Source organism: Schistocerca nitens, chromosome 4, assembly GCF_023898315.1.
Source record: "Schistocerca nitens isolate TAMUIC-IGC-003100 chromosome 4, iqSchNite1.1, whole genome shotgun sequence".
In the NCBI taxonomy this organism is placed as follows: Eukaryota; Metazoa; Arthropoda; class Insecta; order Orthoptera; family Acrididae; genus Schistocerca; species Schistocerca nitens.
This window is the reverse complement of record NC_064617.1, coordinates 941401149-941415628: the sequence shown is the minus strand read 5'-3', so window position 1 is coordinate 941415628 and position 14480 is coordinate 941401149. Positions and strand designations below refer to the sequence as shown.

The following is a 14480-nucleotide window of genomic DNA, read 5'->3' as shown; positions in this document are numbered from 1 at the left end:
ATCTTGCTGGCCAGGGTAGTTGACTTACACCTTCTAGAGCACGTTGGGTGGCACGGGATACATGCGGACGTGCATTGTCCTGTTGGAACAGCAAGTTCCCTTGCCGGTCTAGGAATGGTAGAACGATGGGTTCGATGACGGTTTGGATGTACTGTGCACTATTCAGTGTCCCCTCGACGATCACCAGTGGTGTACGGCAAGTGTAGGAGATCGCTCCCCACACCATGATGCCGGGTGTTGGCCCTGTGTGCCTCGGTCGTATGCAGTCCTGATTGTGGCGCTCACCTGCACGGCGCCAAACACGCATACGACCATCATTGGCACCAAGGCAGAAGCGACTCTCATCGCTGAAGACGACACGTCTCCATTCGTCCCTCCATTCACGCCTGTCGCGACACCACTGGAGGCGGGCTGCACGATGTTGGGGCGTGAGCGGAAGACGGCCTAACGGTGTGCGGGACCGTAGCCCAGTTTCATGGAGACGGTTGCGAATGGTCCTCGCCGATACCCCAGGAGCAACAGTGTCCCTAATTTGCTGGGAAGTGGCGGTGCGGTCCCCTACGGCACTGCGTAGGATCCTATGGTCTTGGCGTGCATCCGTGCGTCGCTGCGGTCCGGTCCCAGGTCGACGGGCACGTGCACCTTCCGCCGACCACTGGCGACAACATCGATGTACTGTGGAGACCTCACGCCCCACGTGTTGAGCAATTCGGCGGTACGTCCACCCGGCCTCCCGCATGCCCACTATACGCCCTCGCTCAAAGTCCGTCAGCTGCACATACGGTTCACGTCCACGCTGTCGCGGCATGCTACCAGTGTTAAAGACTGCGATGGAGCTCCGTATGCCACGGCAAACTGGCTGACACTGACGGCGGCGGTGCACAAATGCTGCGCAGCTAGCGCCATTCGACGGCCAACACCGCGGTTCCTGGTGTGTCCGCTGTGCCGTGCGTGTGATCATTGCTTGTACAGCCCTGTCGCAGTGTCCGGAGCAAGTATGGTGGGTCTGACACACTGGTGTCAATGTGTTCTTTTTTCCATTTCCAGGAGTGTAAATTAATGAAGACATGTAAGGAAACAATCCTGTGATGGTCGATCACAGTGGTAGCGGTGTGTTGCCTGACGCAGTCATACCTTTTAAATGTCTAGGCGTAACGTTGCAGCGAGCGAGGTGGCGCAGTGGTTAGCACGATGGACTCGCATTCAGGAGGACGACGGTTCAAACCCACGTCCGGCCATCCTCATTTCGGTTCTCCATGATTTCTCTAAATCGCTTCAGGCAAATGCCGGAATGATTCATTTGGAAAGGCACGGTCGATTTTCTTCCCCGTCCTTCCCTAATCCGAGCTTGTGCTCCGTTTCTAACGACCTCGTTTTCGACGGGGCGTTAAACACTAATCTCCTCTTCTTCGTAACGTCGCAAAGCGTCATAAATTGTAGCGAGCGTGTGGAGCCGGTCGTAACGAAGTGGAATGGTCGACTTCAGTTCAAATGAGAGAATTCTAGGAGCGTGTATCTCATCTGTCGCGTTCAGAACATTTGTACGGCCCGTTGTTGAGTACTGCACGAGTGAGGAAGACAGCGAAGCATTCCGGAAACGTGCCGCGGCAGATTCTATCAACACTTGTATATTACGGAAATGCTACGTCGACTCTAATGGAAATCGCTGGAGGGAAGAAGACGTTCTTTTCGTGAAACACAACTGAGAAAGTTTAGAGAACCAACCTTTGCAACAGAATGGAAAACAAACTTACTGCCACCAACAAATATCTGGCGTAAGGAACGCGAAGGCAGATAACAGAAATTACGTTTCGTACGGAATCATATAGACAGTTATTTTCCTTCGCTCGATTTGGAACAGGAAAGGGAATGACTACCAGGAGCACAAGGTATTCTTCAGATCCATCGTGTGGTGGCTTGCGGAGTATGGAGACGGCTCGGAGAAAATATACACTCCTGGAAATGGAAAAAAGAACACATTGACACCGGTGTGTCAGACCCACCATACTTGCTCCGGACACTGCGAGAGGGCTGTACAAGCAATGATCACACGCACGGCACAGCGGACACACCAGGAACCGCGGTGTTGGCCGTCGAATGGCGCTAGCTGCGCAGCATTTGTGCACCGCCGCCGTCAGTGTCAGCCAGTTTGCCGTGGCATACGGAGCTCCATCGCAGTCTTTAACCCTGGTAGCATGCCGCGACAGCGTGGACGTGAACCGTATGTGCAGTTGACGGACTTTGAGCGAGGGCGTATAGTGGGCATGCGGGAGGCCGGGTGGACGTACCGCCGAATTGCTCAACACGTGGGGCGTGAGGTCTCCACAGTACATCGATGTTGTCGCCAGTGGTCGGCGGAAGGTGCACGTGCCCGTCGACCTGGGACCGGACCGCAGCGACGCACGGATGCACGCCAAGACCGTAGGATCCTACGCAGTGCCGTACGGGACCGCACCGCCACTTCCCAGCAAATTAGGGACACTGTTGCTCCTGGGGTATCGGCGAGGACCATTCGCAACCGTCTCCATGAAGCTGGGCTACGGTCCCGCACACCGTTAGGCCGTCTTCCGCTCACGCCCCAACATCGTGCAGCCCGCCTCCAGTGGTGTCGCGACAGGCGTGAATGGAGGGACGAATGGAGACGTGTCGTCTTCAGCGATGAGAGTCGCTTCTGCCTTGGTGCCAATGATGGTCGTATGCGTGTTTGGCGCCGTGCAGGTGAGCGCCACAATCAGGACTGCATACGACCGAGGCACACAGGGCCAACACCCGGCATCATGGTGTGGGGAGCGATCTCCTACACTGGCCGTACACCACTGGTGATCGTCGAGGGGACACTGAATAGTGCACGGTACATCCCAACCGTCATCGAACCCATCGTTCTACCATTCCTAGACCGGCAAGGGAACTTGCTGTTCCAACAGGACAATGCACGTCCGCATGTATCCCGTGCCACCCAACGTGCTCTAGAAGGTGTAAGTCAACTACCCTGGCCAGCAAGATCTCCGGATCTGTCCCCCATTGAGCATGTTTGGGACTGGATGAAGCGTCGTCTCACGCGGTCTGCACGTCCAGCACGAACGCTGGTCCAACTGAGGCGCCAGGTGGAAATGGCATGGCAAGCCGTTCCACAGGACTACATCCAGCATCTCTACGATCGTCTCCATGGGAGAATAGCAGCCTGCATTGCTGCGAAAGGTGGATATACACTGTACTAGTGCCGACATTGTGCATGCTCTGTTGCCTGTGTCTATGTGCCTGTGGTTCTGTCAGTGTGATCATGTGATGTATCCGACCCCAGGAATGTGTCAATAAAGTTTCCCCTTCCTGGGACAATGAATTCACAGTGTTCTAATTTCAATTTCCAGGAATGTAGAAACATGGCAAGAAATGCTTTCTTGGACATAAATGCAGATATTAGCCAACCTGCTGGATGCGCTGTCGTATTTGGCCACGGACGGCACCTGTGCAATGCCCTCAATACAGGGTGGTCGGAAATTCTCGGTACAAACTTTTAGGACATGTAGAGGCTAGTGAGTACACAACGTTTTGAATAGGAACACATGTCCGGAATCGTATCGTTTCCGTTCTACAACAGTTTCAGCTCAGATGTGTACGTCGTCAACGTCTGCTTAGGGCCAGAGAAACGTCTCAGAGTTCCCTGTCCTGGTATGCAACAGGGTAGACACGATGACGGGTACTACGTCAAACGATCCTCAGATGTCACTTATTGTCCGCTTTGCTGTGAGACCGAGTCAATACCCATGCAGTCCGCAGCTCGTGGTCATACGGTAGCTTCCGAGCTTCCCGCGCACGGGGCCTCGGGTTCGATTCCCGGCGGCGTCAGGGATTTTCTCTGCCTCGTGATGACTGGGTGTTGTGTGTAATTTCATCATCATTTCATCATCATTGACTAAAAGTCGCCGAAGTGGCGTTGAAGGACTTGCAGTACGGCGGACAAAGTTCCCCGCATGGGGCCTCCCAACAATGCCATACGATTTCATTTCAATACCTGTGCATCAACGATAAAGGAAACAGTGCAGCACAAGTTTGTGGAATACACAGACATACTCCTTGTGTATGAGGTAACGAAGAGCTGCTAGTCGGCTATCTCACGGACGTTTACCACACCGTCACACAAACTGTTTGCCTAAGTTACACAACGGCTACGAGAAACGGATACCTTCACCGTGAGGAGGCAGGACTGGGGTGCTCCACGGCGACGTTGCACTCCCGAATTTGAAGAAGGTGTACTGCGTCGCATTGAAGATAGCCCGTCTACGAGTTCGCGAACAATTGCACGTGCAATGGCTGTTAGTCACAGTACCGTCTTCGATGTCCTGCAGGAGCAACAATTGCATCCGTACCACTTACAAAGGGTACACGCTATGGGTCCATCAGACTTTCCACAACGCGTCGCCTTCTGCACATGGTTCCTCCACCGTTGCATCGACGCGCCCCTGTTTCCACGTCAAGCTCTGTTCACAGATGAATGTAGGTTCACAAGGGATTGTGTTCTGAATGGTCGAAATAGCTATGTCTGGGCCGACGAAAACCCTCATGGCACGCATGTTTAGAGATCTGAAGACAGGTTTCGAATTGCCGGCCGCGGTGGTCTCGCGGTTCTAGGCGCGCAGTCCGGAACCGTGCGACTGCTACAGTCGCAGGTTCGAATCCTGCCTCGGGCATGGATGTGTGTAATGTCCTTAGGTTAGTTAGGTTTAAGTAGTTCTAAGTTCTAGGGGACTGATGACCACAGCAGTTGAGTCCCATAGTGCTCAGAGCCATTTTTGACCCAGGTTTCGAATTAACGTGTGGTCAGGTATTCTGGACGGTCATGTGATTGGAGCATACCTCCTTCCATCCATGTTCACTGGTCCTGCATACTTAGTCTTCCTACGACACGTAATGGACCCGTTACCGTCCGGTGTGGCCGTGCGGTTAAAGGCGCTTCAGTCTGGAACCGCGTGACCGCTACGGTCGCAGGTTCGAATCCTGCCTTGGGCATGGATGTGTGTGATGTCCTTAGGTTAGTTAGGTTTAAGTAGTTCTAAGTTCTAGGGGACTGATGACCACAGATGTTAAGTCCCATAGTGCTCAGAGCCATTTGAACCATTTGAATGGACCCGTTCTTGGAAGCTGTGCCACTGAATGTCCGTCAGGAAATATGGGTTTCAGCATGCTGGTGCACCACCTCACTTTTCACTGGCTGTCCGGAGACATCTCAACAGACGGTATGGTGAAAGATGGATAGGCCGTGGTGGTCCAACCGCGTGGCCGCCACGATCGCCGGATTTAACCCCTATGGACTACATCTTGTGGGATCGTATGAAGAGCCTAATTTATTAGATACCTGTAGAGACAGAGGAAAGTCTGCTGGCACGAGTTCTGGCCGCTGCACGAGATATTGAAGAGACACCAGGTGGGATGGAGAGAGTGCACCAGAACATGCTTCGGAGGGACAATGTGTGTATCAACGTTGGTGGTCGCCACATCAAGCCGCTGTTGTAATGCATCGGTACGTTGCGGCTGGTGCCGTAGATGCTGGGTACTTGTTGTTGTCGATTAATGTAAACCATAAGGTGTAAGTTGTAACGCAAATGCGCAAGCAATAACGAAACGAGTCAGTATTCTTTTTAAATGGATTGCATCAATTGTACTGGGTCACGCCTAAGTACATTCCTCACGTGGGTGTGGATGAGATAATCATTTACATTGAAACTGTCGCAGAACGGAAACGATACGTTTCCGGACATGGGTTCCTATTCAAACTGTTATGTACTCGCTACCCTCTACATGTCCTAGAAGTTTGTAACGGGAATTTCCGACCACCCTGTATATTGCAAGTGTCAGTAGTGGTCAGAAGAGTGTTCTGTGTAGCTGTCAGTCCGTTGCGTAGCATCTCAATGAACTCGAAAGTGGGCAAATTTTTGTTGCTCGTGTGGTGGCTGCTTCCGCGACCAAGAGAACCGAAGTGTATGGAGTTTCAAGAACCGTCGTATCGAAGATTTATACCGCATACAAGGAAAGCAGAATAGCATCAAGTCACAACGCGGACGAAAGAGTGTGTTGATTGATTGTGACAGGCGGTCATTAAAGAGGAATGTCATGAAAAATAAGAGACGGACAGCTGCAAAAGTTACTGAAGAACTGAATGTCGCACTCGCGGGCCCTGTCAGCACCACAACAAAAAGAAGGGAGCTCCATAAGCAGGAAACTGCAGGGCGAGCTGGAACTACAAAACCAGTCATCAGTGATTCGAATGCCCGTAACGTGGTGCCAGATCCATAAAACCTGGAATTCATTTGATGGGATGAGTCTTGTTTCACACTTTATTTCAGCTTCTGGACGAATTTACATCCGAAGAGCAAAACATGGCGTGGGTTCGTGATGGTTCGGGCAGCCATATCTCGGTATTCCACGGATTCGACGGTTATTTTGCTAGGTCACATTACTGCCAAGGACTTTGTGACTATTTTGGCTGGTTAGGTCCAACCCATGTTACAATATTTGCTCCCCAATGGCGCGTCTGTGTTCCAAGAAGACAGGCGACAGGACCCCTGTTCACAAAGCTCGCGTTGTCCAGGGCTGGTTTTGTGAGCAATACACTCAATTGATGCGTTTCCTTCTTGGTGTTGCAATTTCCACAAACGGTAGTGTATTACATGGAGGACCATAATTTTGTAGGATTCTCGGAAAGATCTGTCGCCAACGTTAGACGACGGAAGATGAATGCTTCGGGCATAGATCTTTTATGAACACACGAATTTCTACTGACTTTTGTATATTGATAGTTCAGCGTTCTTTTTTCAATCTCAAGTGCAGCATTTTCTGCATTTTTTTTATTAAACTACGATGGGTTTCTTTAGTCCATACGCCACTTACTCGTCACATACACTCCTGGAAATTGAAATAAGAACACCGTAAATTCATTGTCCCAGGAAGGGGAAACTTTATTGACACATTCCTGGGGTCAGATACATCACATGATCACACTGACAGAACCACAGGCACATAGACACAGGCAACAGAGCATGCACAATGTCGGCACTAGTACAGTGTATATCCACCTTTCGCAGCAATGCAGGCTGCTATTCTCCCATGGAGACGATCGTAGAGATGCTGGATGTAGTCCTGTGGAACGACTTGCCATGCCATTTCCACCTGGCGCCTCAGTTGGACCAGCGTTCGTGCTGGACGTGCAGACCGCGTGAGACGACGCTTCATCCAGTCCCAAACATGCTCAATGGGGGACAGATCCGGAGATCTTGCTGGCCAGGGTAGTTGACTTACACCTTCTAGAGCACGTTGGGTGGCACGGGATACATGCGGACGTGCATTGTCCTGTTGGAACAGCAAGTTCCCTTGCCGGTCTAGGAATGGTAGAACGATGGGTTCGATGACGGTTTGGATGTACCGTGCACTATTCAGTGTCTCCTCGACGATCACCAGTGGTGTACGGCCAGTGTAGGAGATCGCTCCCCACACCATGATGCCGGGTGTTGGCCCTGTGTGCCTCGGTCGTATGCAGTCCTGATTGTGGCGCTCACCTGCACGGCGCCAAACACGCATACGACCATCATTGGCACCAAGGCAGAAGCGACTCTCATCGCTGAAGACGACACGTCTCCATTCGTCCCTCCATTCACGCCTGTCGCGACACCACTGGAGGCGGGCTGCACGATGTTGGGGCGTGAGCGGAAGACGGCCTAACGGTGTGCGGGACCGTAGCCCAGCTTCATGGAGACGGTTGCGAATTGTCCTCGCCGATACCCCAGGAGCAACAGTGTCCCTAATTTGCTGGGAAGTGGCGGTGCGGTCCCCTACGGCACTGCGTAGGATCCTACGGTCTTGGCGTGCATCCGTGCGTCGCTGCGGTCCGGTCCCAGGTCGACGGGCACGTGCACCTTCCGCCGACCACTGGCGACAACATCGATGTACTGTGGAGACCTCACGCCCCACGTGTTGAGCAATTCGGCGGTACGTCCACCCGGCCTCCCGCATGCCCACTATACGCCCTCGCTCAAAGTCCGTCAACTGCACATGCGGTTCACGTCCACGCTGTCGCGGCATGCTACCAGTGTTAAAGACTGCGATGGAGCTCCGTATGCCACGGCAAACTGGCTGACACTGACGGCGGCGGTGCACAAATGCTGCGCAGCTAGCGCCATTCGACGGCCAACACCGCGGTTCCTGGTGTGTCCGCTGTGCCGTGCGTGTGATCATTGCTTGTACAGCCCTCTCGCAGTGTACGGAGCAAGTATGGTGGGACTGACACACCGGTGTCAATGTGTTCTTTTTTCCATTTCCAGGAGTGTACTTCTCCAGAGAGCGATCTGCAATCAGTTTAAACTTTGCCCATAATTCCCCTTACTTCATCATAATGGAACTAAATAATATCCATGTGCTGTCTTAGTACGATGCTAACAGCTGCTCTTTTCCGCATAAAAACTTTCGTAGTACTCTTAATGGATTCATTAAGTTTAGTAACCATCATCTAATCATTTGCTCTCTGTATTTTATTTCTGTCTGAAATTTAGCCCAACTTTACAGAACCTAATATGAACTGAACTGTATTTGACATGAATGCAGCTTGATTTCGTATTAAATGCGCAACGGAAGTGAAACAATGGTCTGGCCCTAATTAAAATTTCCACTTACCTCGCGTCTTGTCAATATTGTTGCTGATTTATCGAAAGAACAACAGCAAATAGCAAGCAGACACCGGCTAAGCTTGTGTTTCTAAACACATATTCAAATTGTTGTATGTGGTAATGCGTAATGATAAACAATGGCGTATGAAATGATATGCCGATATTACTATTTTAGAATGAAATATGTATTCAAAAAGGCTGAGTAATACTTCACGTGATCTTTACACTGGTCTGAACAACACTACGCTTCACAAAGTGAACAATGATTTTAAAAGGGTACAAAGTTAGCACAGAATTTCTATAAAAATCATACAGCTTAATCAATTAATGTGCAAATGCATGACTCAGGGAAGTGTCTGTCTTTCTCTCAGCTCTGAGCAAGTTAACTAGCTGACAATAATCATTCCTAGCTGCGCAATGCCGCAGTCTCACCTCAACTTCATCTCTTCAAAAATAATTACATTATTCAAGAATATTCCTTTCGTCTTTCAATGTGTACATGATTTTGAACCTTCTGTCCGTTCTTCATTTAACAGATGTAATCACAAATCCGCACAACATTTCTAAATACGTTCATCATCTACCACACTTCAACTGCTGGCTGTGGCCGAGAGGTTCTAGGCGCTTCAGTCTGAAGCCGAGCTGCTGCTACGGTCACAGGTTCGAATCCTGCCTCGGGCATGGATGTGTGTGATGTCCTTAGGTTAGTTAGGTTTAAGTAGTTCTAACTCTAGTGGACTGATGACCTCAGATGTTAAGTCCCATAGTGCTTAGAGCCATTTGAACCATTTGAACACTTCAGCTAAGAATGTATCAGATTGGGCAGAGGCAAACACTGTGCCACGACAAGACCAAAGAATGTTTAACAGTAACGTAACTTGCTCTCTCTCAGATGCACATCAGTGACACACAAAATCAAAATGACACGACCACCTTACTAAATCTAGAACATGGCCATTGCCAGCACCAGTACGTAAGTTAGTTAGCCATGTGACAGCCGAGAGTACAATTCAACGCATGCGCTTTCCTTTCCAGAAACATACTGCACGATAGCTAACTCCGTGCAGAGTTCATTGCATATCACTAGGGTGACTAGAGCAGCGTGTAATCACTACTAACAACGGAACCTCCCCATCGCACCCCCCTCAGATTTAGCTAAAAGTTGGCACAGGGATAGGCCATGAAAAACTGAACACAGATCAATCGAGAAAACAGGAAGAAGTTGTGTGGAACTATGAAAAAATAAGCAAAATATACAAACTGAGTAGTCCATGCGGAATGTATGCAACATTTAGGACAGTGCCAGCTTACGAGCGCCGTGGTCCCGTGGTTAGCGTGAGCAGCTGCGGAACGAGAGGTCCTCGGTTCGAATCTTCTCTCGAGAGAAAAGTTTCATTTTTTATTTTCAGACAATTATCAAAGTTCAGGCTCTCACACATAATCAACTTCGCTCTCCAAAGTTCCAGGGCATGTTCAGATTTGCTTGGACATATGCACAATTTTACGGTCTACACACGGAAACATTTGAAAACGTAAAAAACATATGTTTTGACAGAGCACAGGGAAAACTGTGCGACTGTGAAACTGTTGCATTCGTTTGTTGCAGTTTATGTGACAAACTCTTGTGTTTTCATCACTTTTTTGGGAGTGATTATCACATCCACAAGAAAACCTAAATCGGGCAAGGTAGAAGAATATTTTTACCCATTCGCCTAGTGTGCAAGTTAGGTGGGTCGACAACATATTCCTGTCATGCCGTCACCAGTGTCGTATAGAATATATCAGACGTGTTTTCCTGAGGAGGAATCGGTTGACCTATGAAATTGCGATCAAATGTTTTCGGTTCCCATTGGAGAGGCACGTCCTTTCGTCTACTAATCGCACGGTTTTGCGGTACGGTCGCAAAACACAGACACTAAACTTATTACAGTGAACAGAGACGTCAATGAACGAACGGTCAGATCGTGACTTTGCGAAAATAAAGAAAGTAAAGTTTTCACCCGAGGAAGGACTCGAACCCAAGACCTCTCGTTTCGCAGTTGCTCACTCTAACCACGGGACCACGGCGCTCGTGAGGTTACACTGTCCTTGATATTGCCTATCTCGGTCATGGACTACTCAGTTTGTATATTTTGCTTATTTTTTCATAGTTCCACACAACTTCTTCCTGTTTTCTCGATTGATCTGTGTTCAGTTTTTCAAGGCCTATCCACTGTGTCAATTTATAGCTAAATCTGAGGGGGGTGCGATGGGGAGGTTCCCTTGTAAGGAAAGCAGTAATTCATTACGCCAAATTTGCGCAACTGAAAACCATCTGTAAGTACAGCTGACCGTCCGAAGCATCGACAAATAAGTATAGAGGCCCTAAACTCCAGGTCCAGCGAACGTCACTGTCCCATTAGCAACCGCATGTCACGAAAGAAACCTTGCATAGCGAACCGAAAACAGTTCCCCAAGACGTCGTGCCTAAACTAACATGAACACACACGTTGACTGGTTGCCGGGGTCGGGGATTTTCTCTGCCTCGTGATGAATGGGTGTTGTGTGATGTCCTTAGGTTAGTTAGGTTTAAGTAGTTCTAAGTTCTAGGGGACTGATGACCATAGCTGTTAAGTCCCATAGTGCTCAGAGCCATTTGAACCATTTGACTGGTGGATAGCGGCCGCGCGGTGCGACCGCGCGGTTTAAGGCGCCATGTCACTGATTGTGAGGCCCCTCCCGCCAGAGGTTCGAGTCCTCCCTCGGGAATGGGTGTGCGCGTTGTTCTTAACATAAGTTAGTTTAAGTAGTGTGTAAGTCTAAGGACCGATGACCTCAGCAGTTTGGTCCCTTAGAAATTCACGCACGCAAATGGACAGCGTTCGACCGACAAATATTAATTGACCTTGTAACCCTGCACACTATTCGCATTTGAAACACACTCCTCTGTCCTAATCGACAACTACACGACATTAGGGACACACGAAGGAGCCAAGATGAATTTCGAACTCGAGGTACAAAACTAACTAGGAACAGACACACAAACACTAAACCCGCCGCGAAACCATGCAGTCGTCAGCAAACCCAGGACTACAACAAGGAAGACTTACTGCAGCTGGTAGAATGTAGCAACTCCAACCGATTACATTTGCAAGGGAAGTTTCCCACCCCACCCCGTGGCCCGTCAAAAACTGAACACAGATCAAGCATGAAAACAGGAAGAACTTGTACTGATCTGTGAAAAAAGAGACAAAAAAGAAACAGTGAGCGCCCCACGCTCGAGGTGTACAACATCGAGCGCATTTGAATAGCTAGGACTCCGTTGTTATGAGATCACGGTGTTGCGATATGAAGAGGGGAGGGTGTTCAAATCTCCCTTGTGCCCCTTTCTCACAAAATTACGAACTGTCTGTCCGGTCACTGACGTGTCTGTTCGCTCTATTCAAATTTGTGTCTGTGTCGTGTGCGACAGCGAGGGTTAAAGAAGGGACCTTCAGACGTATTGACATCCTACTTGTTCCACACAAGTACCACATGTCATGATCCTCGTGTCCCGTTTTGGAAGATTTGTCTCTTGGTTTACTCTGTTGTAATATAATTGACAACAGATATGTGTTTTTTTTTTCATCTCTATGAGAGGTCTATGCATAATCTCACCTGCTCCCAATATTTATCATATTTACTTGCGACGGTAATATAGCCTTACCATATGACGCATATTCTATAACCAATGTATAGTATGACAGATGCCACAACTATGGCAGGAGAACAGACACGTCAATGGGCGTACGGAAAGTTCATGGCTCTGAGCACTATGGGACTTAACATCTGAGGTCATCAGTCCCCTAGAACTTAGAACTACTTAAGCCTAACTAACCTAAGGACATCACACACATCCATGCCCGAGGCAGGATTCGAACCTGCGACCGTAGCTGTCGCGCGGTTCCAGACTGCAGCGCCTAGAACCGCTCGGCCACCACGGCCGGCGGGAAGTTCATAATTTTGTGAAAAAAAAATGTGTTCGGGCCACGAGAGAGATTTGAACACGTTTCTCCCGATTTTCAGTCCAACACCGTGACCACGCAACCCCGACACCTGGCTCGATGTTGCACATCTTGAGCTTGGACTGTTCACTGTTTCTATTTTGCTTCTTTTTCTCACAGTTCAGTGCACCTTCTTCCTGTTTTCATGTTTGATCTGTCTTCAGCTTTTGACGGGCTATCCACTGGATCATTTTAATACTAATTCTGAGGGGAGAGGGGGATTATGTGCGATGGGGGAGTTTCCCTTGTTACCAAACACGCAAAACACTGAGGATGGACACAAACAGCTTCCGCTCCTAAAAGAACGCTGCACAGATGGAAGTGGACTCTGGTGCCTATAACGGTGTGATCGAGAACCTATCACAATCTTTCACATACGTCTCTGCACTCCTCCGCGACACAACGAGAAGAATTCTCACACAACCGCTAGAGGCGGCCCATACTGCTGGCTAGTTCCACACTGCACTTGCCTGCTGTCACGAAAGATAAGATTCGTCTCTGGCCACCACTCGCCCCACGTCGCGAGAACAAGCCACCAGAGAGCGTCACTTTGACAGCGGCATCGTCGATCGCTACGAACACTCCCCCTTCTTTGATGCATTACCTCTGTTTACGATAAACCTTCCACGCCGTGTTAAATATTTCTGAGCTTTCTCTTTCTGATTTCATAGAGTATACACTACTGGCCATTAAATTGTGACACCAAGAAGAAATGCAGATGATAAACGGGTATTCATTGGACAATTATATTCTACTAGAACTGACATGTGATTACATTTTCATGCAGTTTGGGTACATAGATCCTGAGAAATCAGTACCCAGAACAACCACCTCTGGCCGTAATAACGGCCTTGATACGCCTGAGCATTGAGTCAAACAGAGTTTGGATGGCGTGTACAGGTACAGCTGCCCATGCAGATTCAACACGATACCACAGTTCATCAAGAGTAGTGACTGGCGTATTGTGACGAGCCAGTTGTTCGGCCACCATTGACCTGACGTTTTCAATTGGTGAGAGATCTGGGGAATGTGCTGGCCAGGGCAGCAGTCGAACACTTTCTGTATCCAGAAAGGCCCGTACAGGACCTGCAACATACGGTCGTGCAATATCCTGCTGAAATGTAGGGTTTCGCAGGGATAGAATGAAGGATAGAGCCACGGGTCGTAACACATCAGAAACGTAACGTCCACTACTCAAAGTGCCGTCAATGCGAACAAGAGGTGACCGAGACATGTAACCAATCGATGTCGCCAAACACGGATGTGACCATCATTATGCTGCAAACAGAACCTGGATTCATCCGAAAAAATGACGTTTTGCCATTCGTGAAGCCAGGTTCGTCGTTGAGTACACCATCGAAGGCGCTCCTGTCTGTGATGCAGCGTCAAGGGTCTCCGAGCTGATAGTCCATGCTGCTGCAATCGTCGTCGAACTGATCGTGCAGATGGTTGTTGTCTTGCAAACGTCCCCGTCTGTTGACTCAGGGATCGAGACGTGGCTGCACGATCCGTTACAGCCATGCGTATAAGATGCGTGTCATCTCGACTGCTAGTGATACGAGGCCGTTGGGATCCAGCACGGCGTTCCGTATTACCCTCCTGAACACACCGATTCCATATCCAGCTAACAGTCATTGGATCTCGACCAACGCGAGCAGCAATGTCGCGATACGATAAACCGCAGTCGCGATAGGCTACAATCCGACCTTTATCAAAGTCGGAAATGTGATGGTACGCATTTCTCCTCCTTACACGAGGTATCACATCAGGGTCTCTCCAGGCAACGCCGGTCAACTGCTGTTTG

General features: G+C 49.5%; 1 protein-coding gene across 1 annotated transcript in view; it reads left to right on the top strand.

Annotated features, from left to right (window-relative positions):
• The window catches only part of LOC126252811 (cuticle protein 21-like), a 46382-nt gene that overhangs the window by 29730 nt on the left and 2172 nt on the right, over positions 1 to 14480 (top strand). The window lies entirely within an intron of this gene.